Source organism: Cupressus sempervirens, chromosome 4 (assembly GCF_028749045.1).
Source record: "Cupressus sempervirens isolate cs-2001-9-10 chromosome 4, ASM2874904v1, whole genome shotgun sequence".
Classification (NCBI taxonomy): Eukaryota; Viridiplantae; Streptophyta; class Pinopsida; order Cupressales; family Cupressaceae; genus Cupressus; species Cupressus sempervirens.
In genome coordinates, this window is record NC_143121.1 from 837,332,078 (window position 1) to 837,345,326 (window position 13,249).

The 13,249-nt window shown below is 32.9% G+C and overlaps 1 pseudogene; it reads right to left on the minus strand.

Moving 5' to 3' along the window:
* Positions 1-10,206: 10,206 nt before the first annotated feature.
* On the minus strand, positions 10,207-12,830 carry LOC149563997 (beta-phenylalanine coenzyme A ligase-like; annotated as a pseudogene).
* Positions 12,831-13,249: the final 419 nt, after the last annotated feature.

A 13,249-nucleotide genomic window follows, 5' to 3' on the forward strand; every position in this document is an offset into this window, starting at 1 on the left:
CTTGTACTCCTTTTCACATCATAACTCAATTTTTCCTCTAGTTGGTATTGTTACCTCATTTGATCAAATCCTCTTCATCAATCAAATAAATGACAATACTAAAATCATATAAGCAATTGTCTTACCAGAAAGTAGCAAGTTTGATATCAGTGACAAAACAATGATTGATTTACACATTTATCATACTTATATCAATTTGTTTTCAAAATTATGGTTCTCTTACTAATGAATTCTATAGTTTATTTGGAAGTGAAAGAGTGAGGACCTTTTCCAAGGAAGGCAAAGGGATCTTACTAGGTTTTTCCTAAAACTCACCCAATCTCACATCTCATTATCATTATTGAAATTTCAAGGGAGAGGTTTCTAGAGTTGCTCAAAGAAGGCAACATGGTGCTATTTTGAAAGCCATTCAAATTTGTAATCTCTTCCATTGTAAATATTAAACTTATGCTCTAAACATGATCAAATCTACTTTGATGATAGTGTTATCACTACTTTAAGTTTTCTTCTTTTATAATTAGTTGATAATTATCTCTAATAGAAAAAGTTCCCAAGATTCATCATGGGTTCAACAAAGAGGCAATGAATGAGGTGTAGCAACCCCTAATGAAAGCACTTGTTCAATTAATTACTTTTGAAGGAAGGTACAACTAGTTCCATTCCCATATTTTCCCCATATTAAATCATTTTAAAGGAATGGTTAATTTTATTTCCCATTTTGTATTTATTCATCAGTTTCCCTATTTGTGGAAAAATGCAAAGTTAAAGACTCGCTTCCCAAACACCAAGGGATTTTCTTTAGACTCCATGAATTCCATTTAAATGTAGTCATTTAGTCCTCCCCTCACATTGTACCTAAGCTCAATAAGCAAGTTTTTAAGGCCATTTCCAAGACCTCTCACAAGACCCCCTCTAGTTCGACTAGAGGAAAGATCTATGAAGAGGAAAAGAAAGGAGGAGACTCCATAAAAGGAAGAAGGTGATCAAGAATCCTCCCAAGGGTTTTACAAGACAAGGCCTTTATGGCCCCTAAATTCTCCTTGTTAGATCAACTCAAGGAATTGCCAAGGTAATGGGTTGGTCTGTGTTATGTTTCCTTTGAGTCGTATGTGACAGGTCCCTTTTTTTTTTTGGTTCCAAATGGTGTAAGATTTTGTTTGATGGATAGTGGTTGCTAGTTTGATTTGGTGTAGTGGTTGTAGTGCCTAGTTCCTAGGCTTGTCGATGCGGTAGTATGTTGCTAGTTCATTATTATTTTTGTTTTGCTAGTGGTATCTTGGTCTATCTATAGGTCATTTTTGGTGATGGATGGGTTTTTTTATGGCTCGTACAAAAGTTAGTCATTTATAGTTTTTTATTTTAGCTTGTACATTTTTTTCCTTGGTCTGGTAGTTATGTCTAGTAGGTGTTATTACTCATGACCTTATTTTATTGTCTTTCAACTTGATATTACTTTAATTATTATGGATTCCTTCTATATTTTTTATATTAGCATATTTATATTATATTACTATATTACAATTTATTTAATACTTTATAATCATTTAAAAAATTTAAGATAAATATTAAAAATATTAGTTTACACATTCATAAAAATAAATATTGTGTTTCTAGCTAATACTAAATTAGAAAAAAAAATTAAAAATTCTAAAATATAAGGTTATTATAAATTAAATCATAACATCATTAAACTATAGGTAATTTATAAATTAAATAAATTATGGGGCCTGTTTCTTTTGACCAATCAAGTAAAAAATAATTAGATTTTTAAATTAAAAATGTTATCTATTATGTAATTTACATTATCTAATATTGAAATTTTTGCTAAATCGGCTCTAATTGGAGGAAACAAGTAAAAAATAATTAATTTTATAGATTAAAAAATATTATCTGTTGTATATTTTATAATATCAAATATTGAAATTTGATATATTAATCAAATTAATAAAATCTGATTGGGTAACATTAAATAGTTTAATCACTAGTCAAAAACAACATGAAAAGACTTGAATGCTAAAATAGAAAACTTAGTTTTCATTGGGGAAAAGGTGATATTTTGAAGTATAGATCTCAAATCTAATATGGGAAAAATAATATTGATCCATATTAGAAAGGTGATATAATATGAATACAAATAATCAAATTCTTTTTTACTATTGCATATCAAGGAGCCAAAAAGAGATTACAAGTCAGTTCAGAGTATCAGTGAATCACAAAATCAGCACATTGGTTGGAATGAAGAGTTTATAGCATATTACATCACTAGAAATGACACTATAGCATATATAATAGTAAAACTATATTACTCTTCCTCTTCACCAATAGACTCTAAAGTAGTGAACCTCAAAGAAGGTATAAATGTCATGCTCGGCCCCTCCACTTCTAATCTTCTTGTCCTTTGATTGCCTTCACTTTAGATTTTTTGCACCAACTACGAAAAAGGGACATTGAAGTCATCTTCAACAATGCTGCAATTTGTCTCCTTCATAGTAGTGAATCCATACTTCAGAACCTTCTTGGTCAATAGTCCTTCCCCTTCCTGCATGAATTTTGGGAACTATTCCTCCTTCATTTTGAAGATGGTTTTAACCATCATAGCAATGTCATCCCTTATGAGTCTCTAAGAATCCTTTCTTTACCTTGAAAAACATTATTGTTCCTAACTTTCCAAAGATATCATAGTATGAAAGAAGAAAAGATAGACCAAAACACATTAAGATACTTGTTGCGACAACATATTTTTCCAAAAATAATGTTTTGCAAATGGGGTTGCAAGCTTTAGGTTTAACCATGGAGGAAACTTTGTAGTTAAGCATGCTTAGGGTAGAGTAGTATTAGGATGGGTGATCTCCTGGGAAGTCCCGATGCTTCACCCCTATGAGCATCACCTAGGTCCGATGAGTGCTAAGTGTTCCATTTATTCTCATGAGAGATGGATTCATGTTGAATCACTACTCATAAAACATGGGTCAATGAATTTGACTCAAAATCACACAATTAAATCCTGATAGCAATATCACAAAAATAAGGTTCTCAACATAGACATTTTCATCAAACACAAAACCAAACATATTCCAAATAGCTTGAGAAAAGGGACACTGAAAGAAAACATGATCAATAGTTTCAGGATGAGAACAAACAGAACAGCAATTAGGCTCCCCCTAGTTTAGTGAATGGTAACCTCTGCAGCAACATTCTCCAAATAAAATAGAGAATTTTGTGTTCAATAGGCCTGGCCCATGACTCTATGAGAATATTTTTCTAGTAATAATGAGTAAGAGATAGGTTCCAAAAAGAATCAAGATGCCCAAGGACAATAGTACTGGAGGAGAGCGAGGATTAAACATGCTTGGATTTAATCAGGTGTAAGGGAGAAGAATCGAGCCATCTCAGCTAGAATGAACATGACTCAAGAGTATAGAAACTTCTTTTGACCCAGTAGCATCTAGAGCATTAACAATCATAAGATAGGTTTTCCTCTGAGAATCACATAAGGAAAATCTGGCCTTAAGTTTAGTCCAATCAATAAGATTGTCACTACTCAGGATGTCCCTGAAAGTTTTAATTCCCACTTTGGCCCACTTCTTTGTTGAACATCCTTGAACCAATGCTAGTAGCTTAGAGTTTCTCTTCAAGTTCCACCAAATAGAACAGTTTCCACACCATTTATTGCCCAAATACAATCTCAAAATGGTCCCCAACAGAGGTCTCAATTTGTCCCAATGGGTGATCTTAGGCCTTCTAGAAACAATCTTGATGCTTTGTACTTGAGGCGATTTAAAAGACTTCTTCATCGTGTTGAATCGAAATAAAACCTGTAGTCATCAAAAATTAAAGATAAATTACAATGTCCAAGTACTCAATATGTTGTCTAGTTTCCACTATGTTATTGAGCGACGAGTAATTGGATGGAGCCCAATAGCCTCAGTTAAGCAAAAGCTAAAAATATCCAAATTGTAAAAGCAGTCAGTTATAGAGTGTAGAGTTAATTTGTTTATTATTATTAAAGTGATAGAGTTATTTATAGGGAGGAGTTCTAAAATTTTAGGTGCGTCTATTAAAGTTAGTGATGATTCAGTTTTAATAAAGAAGTGATGAGAACGATATAACTAGCACTTGCACCCAAAAGGAGGTGCAAGGGTACTCAATAGGGTTTTCATTTGAAAGAATAATTAAAGATATATAAAATAGAAGGAAGTATATAAAAATGACATTATATAGATATTTGTTGCACAATTAATAAACAAATAGTAGACTAATATTGTATAGTATTTGTGCTTCCAAATTTTAGAATGCATTATACATCATTAATATGTCAAATATTTGGATCATTTGAAAAAAATTTTAAAAATCATTTTTATGTCTGATTAAGATTTTTATTTTTATATTAATTATATATTAAAAAAAGTTACATGAACGCATTTTCATTTGTAATATATTTTTTTAAAAATATATTATAATAAAAATTATAAATATATAATATGATATTATATATTTAATTTTATTTATATTATGTATTGATACCAAAGCCTAGATTAATTATTTTTATGTGTTAAGTGAATTCGAATCCAAGAAACTCCTGCATGAGAGGCTCACAAGTTACCGTTGTGTTGTAGGCTCTTGCCTACAATTTGATATAAGTTATTAAAGTTAAGTTATATATATAAATATATATATATTTTTTTTTTTAAATTAAAATTATATTTAAATTCATTAAGTTGTAAGTCATTAAGAAATAATTTAATTTAGTAACATTTAGACTAAGTTTGGCATTTGTTTTTCTACCATTTTGTACTTACTAATTTTCTATAAAAACATATTGTCTATGTAAATAATTTTCAAGGACATCCAAGTATTCAAAGTAATAAATGAAGTTTTATATAACAAAAGAAAGTGTATAAAAGTGCTGGTCAATTTATATGTGTCAAAATTGGCTTTGATATCAAATAAACAAGTGTTATAAACAAAGTCCATGTTTCAAAAAAAATAAAAAGTAAAATGAAATTTACTTATTTAAAAAGTGTGAGAACTAGAATACAAATGGATGTATATAAGTAAATTTTCAGAGGTTACAAAAACAATTAAATGTTAAAGATGGATTTGATAATAAGCTAGGTAATTTAAACATTTGTTACAAAAAAAAATCAACTATTAAAAAAACTAATTGAAATTTGGTTATTTAAAAAGGTTAATAATTGGAATATAAATGAGGGTATAAGTAAATTTATCCATATTATATAAACAATTTAATGTGTTTTTTTACCACACTCTAAAGCGGAGTTAAAGTAGGAGTTTTAATGTTAGGGGTTTTAAAATATAGACTCTTAAACTTCTATATAGTATGTACTCATCATGCAAATATTCAAGCAAGGCATGATAATATACATGATGATACTTAACCTTCTTCCACAACCTTTTAGCCCACCTTGGCGAAAGCAACATCTTAACCATCATTAAACTTCTAAAATATGTTCTATTCTTGTCATGTGGATTATTGATCAAATTGAATTGAGCCTAGGTGAGGATTGAACTTCTAAAATATGTTTTATCCTTCCCTATTAAGGTGGAGAGTAGTATTATTGGTGAGGATAGGACCTTCTATTGAGAAGATCTTGTAGATTATCTCTAGTTAGTTTTATGATCCATCTTAAAACTTGATAAAATTATGGGACTATTTTTTAAACATCTATTTCAAGTTAATGAGGCTTGTCTGACATCTTATGGCTTTCATATTTGTGGTCAATAGTATTTATTTAATGTTACTAACTAGCACTTGCATCCTAAGGTGCAATGTGTATGCCAATAGTAGCATATCCTATACACTTTCTTAAATGTGACAAGAAGGGAGATACTTTTTTTTTTTGGTAATCAAATGTTGTGTTGATTGTAAGAATCCATTCTTAATATGAGGCATAATTTATTCAAAAATTATAATATATAAACAATATTCCTCTTATCTCTAGAAAATATGGCTCAGGAGAAAACAGATGGGGAACTGGACAGCATAATCTTGCCCACAGAAACAAAGCTTTTGGGGGAAATCTTGTTTGGCAAATGTACTTTGAGCCTCGATCTATATGGTGCCAAATTTTGCAAGAGAAATACTTGGATGACAGGAATCCCTCCTGAATCTTATCCATTCTTGACCCTTCTAAGGGATCAACAATATGGAACATCATGGTTAATTCTAGAGACCTTATTTTCAAGTACATATATTGGAAATTAAATAATGGTTGTAGTGTCAAATTTTGGTCAAACTCATGGAATGACCTCCCTCCACTCTCCTAGTTGGATCAATATGAAGATGTCATTACCATTTCGACCAACTGTTGGGGTTCTTATTTGCTAAACTATGTGTTGATTGTGGATATCTCCTTAAGAAAAGTAATTTGGAAGGACTCATCAACACTCCCACTTAGTGATCATCAATCCATCCTTCTCCTTAATATTCTTCAACAATGGTCTATTTTCTTATCAAACCATGAGGAAAAAATGATTTGGGTACCCTCTAAGGATGACAAGTACTCGATTAAGGAATGATATAGGGCCCTCCAACAGATTGATAACAAAAATAGTAAGAGTAGAGCATATTTCTTTTGTTGGAACCCCTTTGTCTTTCCTAAAGCAAGATGCTTTTCTTGGCTAGCCTTGAAGAAGAAAATATTAACAAGTGACAAACTCTCAAAGTTTGGAATTCTCAATCTTCTCAATTGTGTCCTACGTGGGGAAGAAGTGGAAATAGTGGACCACCTATTCGCACATTCTTGTTGATTGTATGCCCTCAAGAAACTTAATGTGTTCATGCCCCTCCAAAACAAGGTTTGGGACTTGTTTGAATCCTAGGCTTTGTTGTTCACTACCTCCACTTTTGCTTGCCTTTGGAACGTACTAAAAGAATTTTTTAGGAAAGATGTCTCTTCCATTGATTGGGTTCTTGAATAGCTAGAAACTTCAATCTTAGACATAGCTAACTCTAATCTATCCAATATCAAATGTAATCACTACTTTTTCACAGTGGGACAGTATGAATTTGAAAGAATGAAAATTCATTTTCATTCCAATTGGATAAGTTCCAAACTGGAAATCTGCCAAAGATAGGTTCATTATCAAGTGGCACCCCCCTTTATAGATTTTGTCAAAATCAAATTTGATGGAGCATCAAGAGGCAACCCTGATATTTTAGGTTTGGGGTTTTGCATCAGAGATTGGTTAGGCAACGTATTGGTGGTTAAGGCAAATCCCATTAATCCAAGTACAAACAACATGACAGAGGCCTATGCTCTATTTCAAGGACAGGTTTTGGCCAAGAAGAGTAGTTTTTCTAAAGTCCACATTGGTAGGGACTCACTAGTGATAATTAATGCATGCACATCCAAGATTATTCACAACTAGCAATTATAAGATTATTCAGGATAGTTGCATAGAGAAGGCAACAAGGTGGCTGATTGCTTATCAAATCATGAATGTCATGATAACTTAATTGAAAATTAATATATCTCAAACTTCATTCCTGAATTGGGAAAATTAATATGCTCTGAACTAGTATAAATAAGCCTAAAAGTGTTGGTCATTTGTTATGTTCCTCTCTTGCCAAATTTCCACAAATTATTGTTTGACTGGAGCTGTAGACACCTAAATTTGATTACACTATTTTAGTAATCCTATTTAGTTATCTAAAAAGGCATTATTAATTAAATTTCTATTTAATTAATCCTTTGTCATCCCCTAGTTGATTAATTTAATTAATCATCTATAGTCCTAATTGATAAATCAAATAATCTATTATTTATCAATTAAATCCTATTCTTCTATCTAATTCCAAAAATCCCCATTTATTAAATAAATCTATTTGATAAATGAAATCCTCAAATTCAAAAACCCCTAACCTATCTCTAATCCTCCATTTAGCCTAATCCACCCCATCCACCCATACTAACCAAGCTTAGCCACTAACTCACCCACCCTCATTAATGCCATCCACTTGCACATCTCTAACATCTCTAATCTAATCCTAAACCCAAGCCTAATCCACCCCCTAATGTTGTCACATTCCTTAAACAAGTTTAAGACTTTCCTAATCCAAACCAAAGTCTCCCCTCAAAAAGCCCAACCACTAAGTCATGAGTGCTCTTACAAAACATAAAAGACTCTTACAAGCCCACTCATGACTCTTACACCCATCTTCCACACTCTTCCCTCTTCCACACTCATTCCTCTTACATCCCTCTTACATACTCAACCCCACTCATCATGCCTTTAACCAACCCTTTACCCTACCCTCTCACACTCATCCTCCTTGTGACAAGTGTCACCTTCCCATTGGTGCTAAACAAGCACAATCCATGTGCTCTCCTTTGAGTGCATCCTAGCCCTCCTTAAGCCTTCATCCATCCTTGCATCTAAGCCCTCCATCCCTCTACCCCTTAGCCTATAAATTGAATCCCATCCCAAGCCATTTCATCAACAATCTTTGAGCTAAAGTTACCATGCTATTTTGAGAACCAAAGCCATCAATCTTACCCTTATAATGCCAAATTGAGAGCTCACAAAGCTACCAATTTTCCATTACCCATCTCCATTGAAGCAGCTTTTGAGCATCTTGAGCATACATCCACAGCAAAAGGACACATCTACAGAATCAAGAAAGCATGGAGTTTTTTCTCTTGTGAAGTTTGCACTTCTTGTTTGCTTTCTTTTTCTAAGCATATATGTGAATTTAGTTTTTGGTTTGTGAATGTTTACTTTATTTGTTAATGTTCTTTGCATACTAAATCTTGTATCTAGGTCTGCGTCTTGTGAAAAACATCCATCCCCAACCAGCAATTGTGTGCTTAGATTTTTTTGTCTTCTCTCTTTCAAAATAAAAATTGTAGCAATACTGTTACAAAGAGGACAACAATCTAATTCTTATTAATTATAATATTAGTATTACATAACTTGAATTCTTTACAACTTTGTTTTCATTTTTGACTTCAGATTACGTTTAGTTTTATTTATATGAGAATCAAATTTTGACCTTACTCATTTCTTAACTTTCCTTGATTGATATACAATCTCATCTCTCAACTTGAGGCTTTGTCCTTATGCTAATGAGTTCAACAACTTTCAATCTTTCACTTCCTTGATGTTTCCTTCATCCTCAACATAGTGTGATCTAAAAGATTAATATATAGAATTAGACACAATCTATATATAGTAGATCCATTATGAAAAATATCTACAAAGAGGTAATAGCAATTAAGAGAACAAGAAGAAGAAGTTATTGAGGGAAAATAATTATTTTAATCCTTTAAACATTTTTATTTTCACAAAATCAACAAGTTATTTTGAGATAGATTTTAAACATCAGGAAATAAAATAAGGTAGTGATATTAATTTTGAAAATCATTAGTTGCCATGAATTATTTAATGAGGTACAAATAGAGCTTATGAGTCTGGCATATAGTTGTAAGTGTGTTTCCACAATCTACAGTAATAATTTTTTACTTCTAAATTATTATTGTATATATATTTTTCAACCTGAATTGTTTGTGTATATCTTTTTCAATATAGATTATTCACCCAAATTATAACCTTTAAATGATTTTATAAATACAAAAATACAAAAACATTAAAACATATATAGATAGTTCTAACAATTGAAGATGTTGCAAGAGCTCTTATCTAATGATCAGGAATCAAATTAGCTTGGATGAGATACATTGCAATTAGCTCTTATCTAATGACCAGGAATCAAATTAGTGAGGATGAGATACATTACAATTGCCTCATTATATAAAGATCTATACAAAGTGGAAGAAATTCATTGTACAAGATTTGAGCAGAACATTAATATGCATGTGCAAACTCTACTTTAATTTGCAAAAAACTTTCTCCAGGCAACAACAATTCTAATGTTTAAACAAGGAGGATCTAGATTTTCCCAGGATGTTTTAAGAAGGGATGTTTTAAGAAGGCATATATGGATAAATTATAATCATGGTCTTCATCATGAATTTTGACTAATTAACCCTCTTTACTTAGGGATCAAACTTTAGTTAATGATAGTTAAGTTGTCCCAACATATATAAGCAGATACAAAACCTTCTGTATTTAACTACAGTCAGATGTCCCTTTCCTTGGCCCTGATTTCCTCTATCTAAAATGCTATTATTTGCATGTTTTTTGCAATTAGAAGAGAATCTAGTTACTGAAACTTTTTTTTTTTTATGGCATTCGAAGTCTTGATGTAGAAAATTTAGTTAAGTCCTTTCTTAATATCTTTCCCACTGCATTTTTTGGAATCCCACTCACAAAAGCCACCCTTCGAACCTTCTTGTAAGGAGCCACCTGATATTAGACATACCAGTACCACTAATTATTTCATAGTACTTAGAAGAGATTGAAGGAAATCCTTAAATTCCAATCCAACAATGAGAAATCAAAACATAACTTGAATTTTTATTTTTTTAAAGCAAAATACCGGTTTGGCAACAAATTCAACAACAGTAGATTCAGAGAGTGTGCTTCCCTATTTTCTTACGATGTATGCCATTGGAACTTTCCCTACTTCCTTGTCTGGAAACTTGCACCAAAATATAACAATTTCAATTTTCTGTCCTACAACATTGGAACTCATGATTGCCAATGTAGTGCTCAATTTTATTTTGAACTCTCTGAATAGGCTTTGAATCAGCTATCAGCTTTTAAGTCTGATTTTAATTTTCAAGAGAATGCAAAACCAATTCCTACTTACGGTATCACTATGGCATCAGCAATCTCAGGATGAGAAAAAAGTAGTGCTTCTAATTCTGTTAGAGCAACCTATAAAATCACAATGCACACCAATATCAAATAATCATTATGACTGTATTAAAATGGATTTCCATTTTTCAGTGTGTCCAAAAGAGTACATAGCAAGTCAGATGCTAACAAGTCAATCTTGTTGAAGCAAATGTAGCCTTTTAACTACCTGATAACCTTTGTATTTAATGAGTTCTTTGAGTTTGTCCAGTACAAAGAGATAGCCTTCATTGTCAATGTAGGAGAGGTCGCCTGTATGTAGCCACCCATTTTCGTCCAAAGCTGAAGTAGTAGCTTCTGGATTGCTGAAGTAGCCTGCAATTGAATGACACGGGTTAACCAGCCATTTAAGACCTCCTTTAAACTGGCACATTACTTACCATTATAGTAACTTAACTTGTAGCCTATAATTATTGCTCTTTAAGTTCTAAATTTTTGGGTAAGATTTTTCTATTGCATTATTTTATAGAATCCCTTGTTTTTGCTACATATTGGGTGGGGACATGGGCCATTTTATTGCAATGAGGAGAACTAAAAACTGGATCACACTCTTGTCCTATGATTGTTAGACATCTGAAAAATGCATTTCATTTTTATTACATCACAAACTTGCCCACATGTTCACTGCAATTTTGGGGAGCCTTGATTAATCAATTTAGGTTCCCTTTGCTGATTGAACTCATGAATGAACATCTTTAACAAGAGGTTGTTTTTTCCTAAGCACGTGCTTGAACACTCACATCTCTACTTGAGAGAGGCTACAAGTGAATCCATGAAGGTAAGTGCTTGATAATAAAAGTAAATATTATTTTTGCAAAGGAAAGTAGTCATGTTTGGAGGTAAGCTAATTTACACTCACCCTAATGCATTATTATCCTAGTGCCTACTTAAAAAGAGATCAGGAAAGACATAAAAGGACCATGACACCTAGCATCTTGATTATTGTTTCAAGGTAGTACACAACTCTATAAAAGAACACTCAGCATATCACACCTTATCCACTATGAGGATGAAAAATAAATCCATAGGGAAGGAAGAAAAATTTCCACACCTTTCATGATTATTGGGCCCCGAAGCCACAACTCCCCCCCTTTGATTTGGAGGAAGAGCAATGCCAGAATCAGGATTCGCAATCTTTGCCCATTGTTCCATAGTGTCTACTATCCTCTTGGTTGTATGTTGATGCTCCAATTACTGTTGTTTCCTTTAGCCCATAACCCTAGGAAAAAATGTTCCCACCAATCAGAAATCAAAAGTTGTGCTCAAAGTTTTAAGGCTTCTGAAAACCAAAAAAAAAACAAAACATGGATGGTTTCAAACACTCTCATCAAATTCTAAGAGAATCTCTTCTTCTACCAAAGCTTAGGTTAAGAAAAAAACCCTAAAAAGGAGGGTTAACTTACCTGCATTAATGTGATGGAGGGAAATCTAGAAATGAACTCTTCAGTTAACTCCTTGCTGAGGGGCGCCGCAACACACATCAAAGAATGCAGAGAGTTCAAATCATACTTCTTAGCAATCTCTATTTTAGTGAGAACCGACAATTCTAGGAGCACAAGAGGAAAATAGGTCACTTTGTACTTGTCAATGGCCCCAAGCATTTCTCCCAACTCAAACTTAGATAGAACAACAATAGTGGATCCAGTGGCCGGCAACCCACATGCAAAAGTTGCAACGCCATAGATGTGAAACATGGGGACAATGCACAAAAAGAAATTGTCAGAAGTGGTAGACAATTTAAACCTGTTAATCAAAATAGAGACCATGGAAATGAGGTTTCTGTGGGTGGAGATGATGCCATTATTGAGGCCAGTGGTGCCAGAGGAGTAAAGCAAGGTGGCAGTGTCATCCTACTTTATTCTCATATTTAGGGCTTTTGCAGGATCTATTTCCATAAGATCCCCCAAATGCATTGTGCCAGAGGAGCCACCATTATTGGTTGTTTCCTGACTCAAGCCTGGCATCTTGGAGATGAGGACTAATGGTAGGTTGGGATCAACCAATTTTTTTACCAATAGTGGTGCATCGAAGGCCATGACAGCACATGAGTCTCTGATTTGTTACCCTTGTCATTACATGCTCGTTCTCATAGCCACCTCTTCTCTCCTCGTTACCATTGGATTCCCTTTTGTTATCGAGCTGCTTCCTCTCCTAAAAACCTGTGGCCATCTCTCTTCTTTTTGTTTATTGTGCTCCATGTATTGGGGTCATTCTCCCAACTATCTCCACACCGGACCATCATGTGTCCATGCATGTTGCACACAAATGCTTATTTAAAACTACTTGCCCACTAACTATTGGATGCTTTCTAAAACTAAAGTATCCGAACCCAAACCAACATCAAGTAACTAAAAATGATAAGCCACATTATACAGTAAAATTACGACCAAAACTAATATATTTCTGGTGAACATCTGATAGTTTTCATATGTTAGACAATTTTCAAGGTATTGTGTGCCACAATAAA